This window comes from Saccopteryx leptura, chromosome 3 (assembly GCF_036850995.1).
Source record: "Saccopteryx leptura isolate mSacLep1 chromosome 3, mSacLep1_pri_phased_curated, whole genome shotgun sequence".
In the NCBI taxonomy this organism is placed as follows: Eukaryota; Metazoa; Chordata; class Mammalia; order Chiroptera; family Emballonuridae; genus Saccopteryx; species Saccopteryx leptura.
Genome location: NC_089505.1, coordinates 53,765,647 through 53,779,420, shown reverse-complemented (window position 1 = coordinate 53,779,420; position 13,774 = coordinate 53,765,647). Strand labels below are relative to the sequence as shown.

At 36.7% G+C, this 13,774-nt stretch overlaps 1 protein-coding gene and 1 non-coding gene across 2 annotated transcripts in view; one reads left to right on the top strand and one right to left on the bottom strand.

The window, feature by feature from the left end:
- Positions 1–13,774, bottom strand: part of SESN1 (sestrin 1) — a 114,042-nt gene that overhangs the window by 65,816 nt on the left and 34,452 nt on the right. The gene's annotated exons all lie outside the window — the stretch shown is intronic.
- On the top strand, positions 8,254–8,329 carry TRNAI-GAU (transfer RNA isoleucine (anticodon GAU)). Its single transcript has one exon. It is a non-coding gene; the product is annotated as a tRNA-Ile (tRNA).

The following is a 13,774-nucleotide window of genomic DNA, read 5'->3' as shown; positions in this document are numbered from 1 at the left end:
TAACAATAAGAAAAAACTGAATTAAAAACAACTGAATTAAAAAGTGGACAAAAGACTTAAACATGTACCTTACTAAGAAAGATAAAGCGATGGCAAAAAGCATGTGAAAAAATGCTCAATGACATCATTTGTCATCATGAAAGTGCAAATTTAAATAACAATGAGATATCATTATAGACCTATTAGAACTAAATTTTTTTTTTTTTACACAGAGACAGAGAGAGAGTCAGAGAGAGGGATAGATAGGGACAGACAGACAGGAACAGAGAGAGATGAAAAGCATCAATCATCAGTTTTTCGTTGAGACACCTTAGTTGTTCATTGATTGCTTTCTCATATGCGCCTTGACTGTGGGCCTTCAGCAGACCAAGTAACCCCTTGCTCAAGCCAGCGACCTTGGGTCCAAGCTGGTGAGCTTTGCTCAAATCAGTTGAGCACGCACTCAAGCTGGCAACCTTGGGGTCTTGAACCTGGGTTCTCCGCATCCCAGTCTGATGCTCTATCCACTGCGCCACCGCCTGGTCAGGCAGAACAACTAAATTTTTAAAAAATTGACAATAACAAACACTGGTGAGGATGTGGAACAATAGAAACACTCATTCACTGCTGGTGGTAATGCAAAACGGTATAGCCATTTTGGAAGGCAGCTTCCTAGTTTCTTACAAAGCTAAAAATAATCTTAACATACAATCCAGTACTCATGTTCCTTGGCTTTTATTCAACTGATTTCAAAACCTGCATATGAATGTTAATACCAACTTTATCCTTAAATGCCAAACACTGGAAGCAACCAAGATGTCCTTCAATAGGTGAATGGATAACTAAACTGTGGTATAAAATCAAAATATTATTAAGTGATAAAAATAAACTATCAAGACACAGAAAGGCATGGATAAATCTTATATGCATATTGTCAAGAGAGCCAGTCTGAAACGGCTTCATACTGTTATGATTTCAATTATATGACGTTAAGGAAAAGGCAAAACTACAGACTAGACAAAGATCAGTGGATGCCAGGGGTCTGGAGGAATAGGGGAAGGCTGAATAGGTGAAACACGGGTACTTTTTAGGTGGTGATATTATTCTCTATAATACTGCAATGGTAGAATTTTGACATTATGCAACTGTGAAAACCCAAAGAACTTTATAGCACAAAAAATAAAATTTAATACAAATTTCACAAAATCATTTAGAAAACTGGGGGATCCCAGGAAGGAATGCAGACCGTGACAAGAGAATGTAACTGAATTACAAAAGTATGAAACAACCTCTTTTGAAGGGGGTAGAGTGGTGGTTTTATCTTCATGCAGTATCAGGGTGGTTAACTCCTTCACAGACTGCAACAGTCCTGAGACTGGCAAATGAAAAACATGGGTGTACAGGAAAAGGTTCTGACCTAAGTATTGTATTTCCCCCATGTATAAGACGAACCCATTTCCAAAAATTCTGGGGTCTAATATCTGGGTGCATCTTATACAGTGGTTGTCAATATCTTTTACTTGCATTTCCCGCTTTTTTGACAGTGATGAGGAAAAGTTGTATGAATTTTATGATGAATAAAACTTGAGTTCAATAACTTTATGTAATACTTTTTTTTCAAATTTTGGGCCCCAAAATTAAGGTGAGTCTTATACATGGGAGCTTCTTATACATGGGGAAATACAGTAACTTTAAAAATGAGTTTACAAAACTAAAGCAAAAGGAACTGCATGCAAACACTGTACTCCTATTGAAAAAGTTGTTTCCCACAGGAATATGAGTAACAATTTGGCTACTTCTGTACATGTATACTAAAATTGAAAAATTAAATAAATGGATGGTGGATGGTATGAGCCATCTTTAGAGATAAGGGGAAGAACCTAGGATGGTCCATGTGGTAACAGATTAGAATTAGAGATGTCACTACAAACTCATGATTAGTGTAATATAGAGATGGTTACATATAGAAATATTGATAGATACATGTACATACACAGATCAGTTTATACATATTTCATTATTCTGTCTGCTAAGAGGGCCTAAAAGAAATGCGTGAGCTCTGGCCAGACAGCTCGGTTAAGTAGGACATCGTCCTGAAGCACAGAGGTTGCCGGTTCAATTCCCGGTCAGGGCACATACAGGAACAGATCAATGTTCCTGTCTCTCTCACTCTTCTTTCCTCTCTCATTAAAGTCAATCAACAAAAGTTTTTTTAAAAAGCAATGAATAACATCCTGTAGCAATAAGCACAGCTAGTTGATGTCTTTAGTCATTTTGGTAGTCTGAAACTCATTAAGTAGATTCTACAGAAAGTGCTCACAGGAAATAGATTCTCTGAATTCTTACATGTTGATAATAATTTAACAGTTTTTGTGTTTATACTTAAAAGTTATAAAGTCTTGCATGACCAAGCAGTGGCACAGTGTTTGAAACATCTGCCTGGGATGCAGAGGACCCAGGTTCAAAATCCTGAGGTCTGGCCCTTCCATATAAAACCTGAAACAGTTTTAATCAAAAGAAGACAAAGTAAAACCCACAGTCCTAGTTCAAAACAAAACAAATTTAATGAAAACTGCACCATAAGAATAAAATGCTAAAACAAGCATAAATATCCAGAGAAGAGGAAGTAAATAAAACTATATGTGTGACTTTGGTTGAAACCTATGTTAAAGATTTAAAAGAAATTTTAAAATGAAGATTCATAAATGAAAGTGTTGTAAAATATAAGAAACAAAAACAAGAATAACAGAAAGGTGGTAAGTATAGGAACAACTGATTTTTAAAACTGTGTCTCTGAAGTAAAAATGTTGGCCAATTCAGTGAAAAAGCCAAAATAGTTATTAAGCATCTGACTTAACTACTTTTTCAATTTTTAACAGGTTATGTGGCACGTCACCAACGTGCCCTAATCACATAACAGAGACAGCCAGTGAAGGACGAAACTTCAAATCTAAATGTGTTCAAATAGAGCAATAACTGGTCCAACTAGGAGCTGCTCAAGGACTGACCAGCTGTGCTAACTGAGGTGGCATTTGTCTGCAATAGCACCTATTAGGCAGCAGTAAACACATTCCCAACCTAGAAAAAACACATGGAATTTTTTTTATCATTAAAAAAAAGTCATTTCAGTTTATAGTAAGTCAATTTATCATCTTGCTAAGGATAGAAACAGTATGGTAAGTCTTTAAATATTAAAAATAGACTTTAAGTATATAAAAATTATTGCAAGAGGAATAAAGTTGGAATGGTCTAAAAGGTTGATGAAATTATCTTCCTAGGAGAAGCAGACAAATACCATCTCACAAATCACAACATCAGTCTTAATGACACAATCCTAATAAAGCATGAGGAGGGACAGGAGGAGGAGGAGGAGGAGGAGGAGATGGAGGAGGAGGAGAGGGAGGAGGAGGTAGAAGAGGGGGAGGAGAAGGAGGGGGAGGAAGAAGAAGGGGAGGAAGAGGAGGGGGAGGAGGAGAAGGGGGAGGAGGAGAAGGAAGGGGAGGAGGAGGAGAGGAGGAGGAGGAGAGGAGAAGCAAGGGGAGGAGGAGGAGGAGAGGAGGAGGAGGGGAGGAGAACATTCCATGCAGACTTAGAGGCACAAGAAAGGCTCTGCAACAGAGGGACTTCCAGGAATCAGAGAGCAAGCAACAGTAACAAAGCCAGTGAACTAAGCAGGAACACAGAGAGTAAGGGGAAACATGGGGATGAGACTAGGGTGTGGTAGGACCAAGGGAGTGAAAAAGTCCTCATGGATCACATTAAGGATGTTGTTGGCTTTGATCCTAAATGCAATGAAAAGGCACAAGACCTTTTTACTGCTTTCATTTGAAATTCAAAAACTGAAGAGGAAGAAAATTCACAAAGGTTGGATTGAATGAAGAAAGAAATAGGGGGATGAATATTTGCTCAGTTTTGAGAACATTTTCTGGGATCTATCATATCTACGTCTAAGTCTGAATACTTTAGGAACAAAAGAGTGGCTTTTAAATACCTTTTAAAATAAACTAAAAAAACCCTGGCCAGGTAGCTCAGTTGGTTAGAGCATCGTTCTGATAAGCATTTGATCCCTGGTCAGGGCACATACAAGAATCAACCAATAAATGCATAAATAAGTAGAACAACAAATCTCTCTCTCTCTCTCTCTCCTCCCCTCCTTCGTCTCTCTCTAAAACCAATAAAATTATTTTAAAAATAAACTCAAATGTAGATAAATTAAAAGATTTTCTTTTCTTTCTGGGTCTAATGTGCAACTACAGAAGACAGTTCTATACAGGTCTAGAAAATGTCATTGGGCTTGGTTGTAACAGGTATGAGCCAATCGGCTGATATTTAATACAGAGGCATGTGGAGGTTCCAGGGCCGAGTGAGTAAGTAGCAGGGAGGGTTGACAAGGATTTCAGACATAGCAGTAGTCTCAGAATGATGGTATCACAGAATTATAAAAATGAAAACAGTAAATGTAACATTGAGACAAAACTGTATGTCATGTAGAAACTGTGTTACTTTTAGCAGATTAGGTAACAAACCTATTGTAATCTGTTAATATGCAGATCAATTGCTATATTCATTTAAGCAGTCCTTTGAAACCCATAGGTTCAGAATATTTGACTCCATATTTCTGATTCCTTATTAATTATGCCAATTATGACTTTTATGATTCAACTGAATTCTATGATCAATTATCTATATAATGTAGTTCCATTATAATCAATTTAAATTTTTTTTTCAGTTTCTTGAAACTATTTTCATTGGAATAAATTCTCTTCCCATAAATTTTACAATAAAGTTTTGATTCATCCAATCAGGTTTTTCTCCATATCAAATGTTATCATCCATATCAAATTTGATCAGTGATAAGTTCTGCCATTGTGAGTTGTCTTCTGTGGCTAGCATTTTTACCAAGTCTAATTTTCTCAAAGGTGATGAGAAAATTTGATTTGCTTTTTTTTCTTTTTGGTAAACTTATTTTATACAGTTTTAGTAGTTTTCATCTTTATTGTGAGATTATTTCTTGCCCACATTTTTCCCTTGTCAATTTTTAATGTTACCAGCAAAAATGTTTCTTTTCTTTGCACTTAGTGTTTTTTGGGGGGGTGAGAGAGGGGGTGGATGGGAAAGGTCTGCTAAAATTCCCTGAACATAGTTCTAAGTTACTGTTCATTTAATTTTGTTGATTATTTATATCAGTGATAAACCACAAATTCTCCCAAATCTAGAACTAAGACTTCTACTTATGGAAGAGAATACAAAATAGTAACTTGACTAACAAAAACAGGATGAAAGAGAAAGGAATAATAAATTCATTAATTTTCTCAGTTTAGTAGAAGAGAGCAGAGTCTAAAGTTCAAACACCTAGTTTTTAAAGATTTTTTTATATTTGACTTTTATAATCCTTTTAAAAAGAAGTTGAAGCATTCCATTAGAGACCTATATTCAATATTTTTTTGTTCTAAGTGCAATGACTGAATAAAAAGGTATGAAAAATTATTACATCAATTTACATGTAGTATATTCTAACTTACATGAGGATTATCACTTTTTTTTTAATGTTCAATATAGTAGGAAAAAAAAATAACCACTTAAAAAATTTCTTGTATAGGGTGGGGTGGAGGAGGGTATATAGGGAAAAAATGGAGATGGAGGAAGCTGGACTTGTGGGGGTGAACAAAGAATACGGTGTACAGATGTGCTGTAAAATTGGACACTTGAAACCTATATAATTTTGTTAACCAGTGTCACCCCAATAAATTCAATTTTTAAAAAAAATTATTTTATTATTGTGAACTTAACCTTTTTGCACATTTGTTGGTAATTTTTGCTTATTTATAACATCTATTTTTGCCTTTTGATTTTTCATATTGATTTTAAGAGCTTTTAATACATTAAAAATATTGTTTTTTTGCACCTGATGTAACTTTTGTTTCCAATCTGTGGTTTATATTTTAACTTTATGGTATTTTTTTTAGGTATGTAATTTTTATGCATCCATAACTATCTTTTCTGTTAAGTTTCTTCCCTTGTCTTTATTCTCCAAAAGACCTTCCCTAACTCGCAGTCAAATTAAGTATCGTTATATTGTTGGTGTGAGGTAGGTTCAAACTCCCTTATTTTCTCCAAGAACTTTGACAGTTTACTTAGTGCAGTTATGGAACAAGACTCCTCTCCCAGTGGGATGTATTTTTGATGTTCTAGGTACCAATTCTCACTTCTGCATGCCCGTGGCTATGTGGCGTATCTTGCTCTTCAGCTTTATTTTCTGCAGAGAGGACTATTTTTTACATGGTCTCAGGGTAAAGAGGAAAGTGAGGGGTAAGATACTCTGGTCCTAACCTCCATTTATTTTTGTATCAACTTCCTCCACCTTCCTTTCCTACCCCTCTTGGGCCCTCAGTTTATTTCAGATTCTACACTGATGTTTTCAAGTTTTATGGTATTTTTCAGAAATGTAATTTGATATTAACTACTAAAAGAATACAGGGGAAACAAATGTGGTTAGTCCAATCACCAATATGGTTCACAAAAATTTAGTATCATTAGAAAGAAAAAAAATCACCAAGGGAAACAGTGCCTGGCAGAAATCCTTTCAAATTTTCCAAAAATTGTATGTTACTAATCTAATTATATATGATAATATGCTGGGTTCAATAAATGTTTGTTGTAGGGAAAATTTATCTTTTTAGGTATAAAAATATAGCTATTGGGTGATTTCAAATTTCAGAATTTTTACTGTCAGATTTTTTTGCAAACAATAGAAAATACAGAAAAAAAATAACCTAACCTAAAATTTCCTCGTAATAACCCATATTGTGATTTATAATTAAGTAAACTTCAGATATTTTCTAATAACTAGTCACCAATAAGAGCTTTATAGATGTAACAACTAGAGAAATCACTACATTAAAAAAATTTTAATTCTGTAACTATGCATGGTGATAAATGTTAACAAGTTATTGTAGTGACCACTTTGGAAGATATACAAATTTTGAATCGTTGTATACCAGAAACTAATATAATGTTGAATATCAATTATATCTCAATTAAATTTTTTTTTAAATTTAGGTCTCCTCTTATTCATACTTTTATTGATTAAATCTTCTCCCAGAAAGCTAAATGTTACTCTAAGAATAGGCAATACAGGCAAATTAAAATTAGTTACAGCCATCAAACACCTTGGAAGTGGCAAACAATGGACCTTGGGACAAACTCCATTTCTCACACCCTCTGCCCTGCCTATCTCTATGACAGAGGCTGTAAAGCTAAACACTTGATTTCTGAGCCTCCTTTGAGAAGCCACATTACACAGTTCTGGCCAATAAGACACAAACAGAAGTCTGCTAGCATTGTCTCTTTTCTTTCCTTCTTACTGACAGAAACCTACTTACGATATAAGGAAGGCAGCCTCCAAGATGGCCCCAGTGACCCCTGCCTCCCTGCACATCTTTGCGCAGTCCTCTGCCATACTGTATCAGGGTGTGTGATGAGTATGCTATGGCAGAAGTGATAATATCTCACTTCCAAGATTAAGCTATAAAAAACTATACCCCCACCGCCTGCTTTGGACCATTGGCCCTGGAGAAAGCCCACGGCTATATCTTGAGCACTCCATGTGGTTAAGGAACTGAAGCTTCCTGCCAAAAGTCAGGTGAGTTTGCTTGGGAGCAGACATCCAGCTCAGCCAAGAAAGGCTTTACCGGACGCCAGCTCCAGCTGTTATCTTGACTGAACCTCATGAGAGACTCATAGCCAGAACCTCCAACCTAAACCACCCTCAATTCTTTACCCTCAGACACTGTGTGAGATAACAAGTGTTTGTTTTTAGCTAATATGTTTTGGGAGGGTGATTTGTTAAACAGCAATAGATAACAAATACAGTCATGCTTGAAGATATAACAGCCATTTGGTGACCCTGAGAATGAGAATCACATTCTAAGGATGGTAAAGGGTCATTATTAATATACTTGAGCATCAGCATCAGCTCTGGATTACCTAAATTAAGGTTCTTATGGAGGGATACCTCCATTTTTTTAAGCCACATAGTAAAGTTTTCTGTTACATGCAGCCAGACACATTTTTAACTGACCCACTCAACAATTCTTCCCCAAACCCAATTATATTAATAGTTTCCAAAGAGAGGTTTCTTTTATTCAAAGACCTGCCTCTGCTCAGAAGTTCATATTTCTCTCATCTTCTGGAACCCAGCTGTTCATTTTCTGACCCAGAAAAGAGACCCAGGCTGTCCTGCAGGCACTCCAGACATTTAAAAGCAATGGCTAGGCCCTGGCCGGTTGGCTCAGTGGTAGAGCATCGGCCTGATGTGCAGGAGTCCCGGGTTCGATTCCCAGCCAGGGCACACAGGAGAAGCGCCCATCTGCTTCTCCACCCCTCCCCCTCTCCTTCCTCTCTGTCTCTCTCTTCCCCTCCTGCAGCCAAAGCTCCATTGGAGCAAAGTTGGCCCGGGCGCTGAGGATGGCTCCAAGGTCTCTGCCTCAGGTGCTAGAATGGCTCTGGTTGCAATAGGGCAATGCCCCAGACAGGCAGAACATCGCTCCCTGGTGGGCATGCCGGGTGGATCCTGGTCGGATGCATGCGGGAGTCTGTCTGACTGCCTCCCTGTTTGCAACTTCAGAAAAATACTAAAATAAATAAATAAATAATAAAAGCAATAGCTAGGATTATCCCTATCATTCAGCTAGCAATTACAGTTCCTTCAGGAGAAGGTCTTACTTCTTAAAATATGTCTCCCTCTGACATATCCTTTTTATACCCTTTCCAGCTATACCCCAAAACACAGAGAATTCAGGAATAGATTCTAAATTGTTGGATTATATAATCCATAGGAAAATGGGTTTCTCTTATGATACTCTGCTTTATCATATAGATTCTAGGAACAGGTTTCAGCCAAAGAGTAGAAACTGGCTGTTACTACCATTACTGAAGTACAGAAAAAGGGAGGCTTCAGTTCAAAAAAATCTCCTCTCCTAAAACCCCCAAATTCTTCCTCCTAACTGCAAATCTCTCTCTAGATGCCAAAAAGTCCCAAAACTATAACATATAACAGAAGGAAAGTTTCATTTGGCACAGGAGTAAAAGTAATTTAGATCCAGTGACCTTACTTTGTTTTTTTTTTTCATTCCAAGTGCACAACTGCTCAGAGATAGAGGCAACATGGCCCCAGAAGAGGAAGAAAAATTACAGGAAATCCTGATCCACAATTGTCCAAAATCATCAAAGAATCTAGGCAACTGGTATTCACTCATATGAGAGCTTTCAAGTTGTCAGTAATTCCTGGCAAATATAAGAATAGAAAATAACTTTAGCAGCTCTGAAAGGCTTAGTGTTCTCACGGGTCTCTTGCCCTTAGAAAAGGGGGGTGGGGTAGGGTGGGGTAGGAAGAACCTAGTACATTTAGCCAGAAAAATAAACCTGTTCTAAGAGATAACATGATCCACGATACCAGAAATGCTATATTTGAAGAAACACCAAATTTAATAGTTTTTCAAAATGTATGCAAATATATATATAGATATGTAGATAACTTCTTAACATTTAAACAACCCAAGGAAGCCATTTCTTAAAACTTAATTTTAAGAAAATTTCATTTGAACATTGAGATGTAAAAAATATTCGACACTCTCTGAAGCCTGCTGAAGCCTAGATTCTAATAGTAGCTTAATCATACATAGTCAAACAAGCACAAAATGTATTTCATAGAAATGTGATAGGTGCTATTCCAATGATCAGTAAGTAGATTTGATTATAATGTTTAACCAATTGCATATGTTCAGAACAAATATGACATGGCCTGATAAACATAGAACAGGTCCTTGATTTTAAGATGTGATCATCTGCACAACAGCTATGCACATAAAAAAGCAGAACAGGCAGGGGAAATTTGAAAAGCAATTCCCATCTCACAGAGACCTACACAGCACTTCTTATGTTATACTTAGAGAAGCTATCAGATTGATATATATTTCTGCTTTTGATCCTGTGGAATTTAGGATTAAATTCAGTTCTAATTTTTATTCTCCCCTTTGCTGTCCTACCAACTCTTCCAATAACAGACAATAACTTACTGTTCTAAAAAGTTACTTATGAGCCCTGGTTGGATGGCTTGGTTGGTTGGAGCACTGTCCCGATATGCCAAGGTTGCAAGTTTGATCCCCAGTCAGGGCACATACAAAAACAGATCAATGTTTCTGTCTGTCTCTCTCCCTATATCTCTCTCTAAAACCAATGAATAACTTAAAACTAAAAAATAAAAAGTTACTTATGATAATATTCCTGAGACTTTTCTGCAATTTGAGCATTTCTTGCATTCACAGGAAGACAGGCCTAGACCATAACAATGAAAGCGAATTCCACCAGAGGCAAGACAATGTGAGTAAGCTCAGGGACTTCCCCTTTGCTGTGCCATGGTACTCTTTGACCTACTTTGGTCAAATCGCCACCTTAGTTCTCAGCCTCAAAGCACCAAGGCTAGGCCTCTGTTAAGCACTGTGTATTAATAAACAATAACAACACACATAGACATTTATATTAATCTGAAGAAAAAAACCACACCACTAAATAAAACATTAACAAAGGATAATTTGTTGAGGATTTTCTTTCCACAAATATATTCTAAAACATTTAAAAGGACACATACTTTTAAAAGACATATATAAGAAATGTTGTAATAGTGTTTTTTAACCTTTTTTACCTTTTTAAAAATTTTTATTAATTTTAATTTATTGTGTTAACATATATTCATGTGTCCCACTCAATATAACTCCCTCACCCCCCACCCCCTTCTCCCCCATTACTCCCCCTTTGCCCCCACCGCTTAACTCCCTCCCCCCTTCCCTCTGGGATTTGCTGTCCTGTTATCTGTATCTATGTGCTATGTATATATGATTTCACTAATCCCTTTACCTTCTCTAATCGTTGTAATAGTGTTTTTAAACTAAAGCTTCATGTGTGCATTCCTGAGCCACAGATCCCATCTGTCTAAGTTCTTTTATTGAAAGAGTCTGTTTATAAAACTTCACAATTTCTAATTGGAGTAGGAGAGACTGGCCTGCCAAGTCCTCTTTCCTATGAGAGAAGATGCACTGTGCCTCTTTTATGGATTAATTCAGTACTATGGAGTTTTACAAAGATTCTAGAAAAGGATCATGTGAAAAGAAATAGCAATGACAGCGAACTTAATCCCTTTTAGAGGGAAAATCCCTCAAAGGCAAAGACAATTCCCTCCTTCATTTACCTTTTCAGGTCAGAAAAAGTAGGCCATTGATGACTATCATTAGTACAGAATCTGTAGGATGCTCCACTCTAACTACATAGAATAATTTAATCTTATTTAAATTATGATTAAATGTGATCAGAACTGATTGTTTCACATGGAGCCACTAGTAAGCCTCAGAAAATCTGTTATTGGAAGACAGTAATTTTTTTACTAAGACAAGTGACCAAGAAAATCAGAAATAGTCACATTTTCCTGTCCCCCTATGTTCAATTTATGCCTTTCAGTATATCAAGAGGAAAAGTATACACTACTCTTTTTTTTCTTTTTCTTTTTCTTTTTAAGTGAGAGGAGGAGAGATAAAGAGATTCCCATATGTGACCAGACCAGACTCCCATATGTGATCCACCTGGCAACCAATCTTGGGCCAATGCTTGAGTTAACTGAACTATTTTTAGTGCCTGAGGCTGACATGTTCGGACCAACTGAGCTATCCTCAGTGCCCGGGGCTGATGCTCAAAACAATCAAACCACTGGCTATGGAAGGGAAAGAGGGAGAAAAGGGGGAGAGGGAGAGGATGAGAAGCAGATGGTCGCTTCTCTTGTGTGCTCTGACCAAAATCAAACCTGGGACATCCATACGCCTGGCCAATGCTCTATCCACTGAGCCACTGGCCAGGACCACACCACTCTTTCTAACCTCTCCTCTCAATCTTTTTATCAGGATAGGATGACTTTAAATCAAATAAATGTAAATGATTAATTCAATAAATGCACATGAGACTTGATTTAATTTGTGCTTAAAATTGCTAAAACAGAAAGTTAACATTTTCTTTAAAAATTGCATTCAACTCTTGAAAATATCTTACACATATTACTCAGATGTATCTATGTATTTTAAAATGTGTATAATCTAAAATTAAAGCAATAAGTTTCTTTTTCTAATTTGAAGTTCCCTTAGGAAGAAAGAATAATTAACTAATACAGAGACTTGTAAACCACATCTGAGTCCACAGATTAAACCTAAATAATTGAAAGGCATGTTATATAAAGAAAAAACAGCCTTGAGCAAAATTTTTTTTTCAATAAATTAACTGTCTTGGAACCTTTTATTATTGTATAATGTAAAAATAAAAAATTCTAAAATTTTAAACACCTCCAATTATAACTATAAATGTATTATTATTTTTTTCAGATTATACTTTTATTCATTTTAGAGAGGGTAAAGAGGGAGGAAGAGAAAGAGAGAGAGAGAGAGAGAGAGAGAGAGTAAAGGGGAGAGGAACAGGAAGCATCAATTCCCATACGTGCCTTGACCAGGCAAGCCCAGGGTTTTAAAGTGGCGAGTTCAGCATTCCAGATTGACACTTTATCCACTGTGCCACCACAGGTCAGGCCAATGTATTATTTATTTTAAACAAAAATTATATGGGACATATCAGAACTGACTTCACATAAGTATTCTGGGTTATGCACTAAACTTGATTTTTGACTTTTAAATTAATCCAGCAAATATTTATTTAGCTTTTACTATGTACCTACTGATTCGTGGAGAAATAAATGATGAGAAAGCCTGGCGTGGCTTCTACTGTGGTGGAGGAGAGACATTAAACCAAGAATGATCTAAATGTGATAAAGTATGGTGCTCTGAGGAATAGTAAGTGAGACAATGGATTTAGTCAAGAAAGTTTGAGAGAGCTAACCTGAAGAAATTACAACTGAGATCTGAAAGAGTAGGAATTTATTAGGTGAAAATCAAAGAGAAAAAGCTGTCCAGGGAGAGGAAAAGGCATGAATAAAGGCTTTCTAGTATGATTAAGCACTCAGAAGCACGGTAAACTTGAAAAAAAACTGTAGACAGCCTGTGAACCTGGGACATGCAGAGCAAGAAAGAATACATTGAAAGACGAGGCAACAGAGGTTAAGTGGAAGCCAGATCATGTAGAATTTTATAGGAAAGGTGACCATTTATCCTGGTTTACTCCTGTTGACCTGGCATAATCCATACTCTCATACTGTCCCACTTTGAATGATAAGTTTCATGAGGCTACGTATACAATTTTGTCTTTGACCAAAACACCAATGGCAATCATATATAAGAATTTTAAAGTTGTGTGTATGTAAATGAGACAGAGAGATAAAAAAAAAACAGCAATATTATAATATGAATTTAAACATGCAGGTAAATATATAATTTCTAGAGATCCTTTCACCTGAAAAGCCTGAAATGTACTTCCTAGTCGGTCTCAGGGAGAATAAGATGTCTGGAAATGTACCAAATGAATGAGCAATAAAACCTTTCTGCAGAGTGAAGCAGCCCTTCGGTGGCTGGCCACTGGGAAATGGTTTGAGTCTCATTTCCCAGCTTCCCTAGAGGAGTTGGGCAGGCTTCTGGCTGGAAGAAGGAAGACAGAAGTACGTCTGTCAGCTAGAAATATGTCATATGTGAGAGAAAGGAAGCTCCCAGGATAGGCCCAGGAGTAACTGTTTCAAGAGTCTGTTTACCCCAAATTCCCCATGGGCCTTACGTGGCCAGATCAATGACAATGATGGGTGGGAGAGGATGAACAT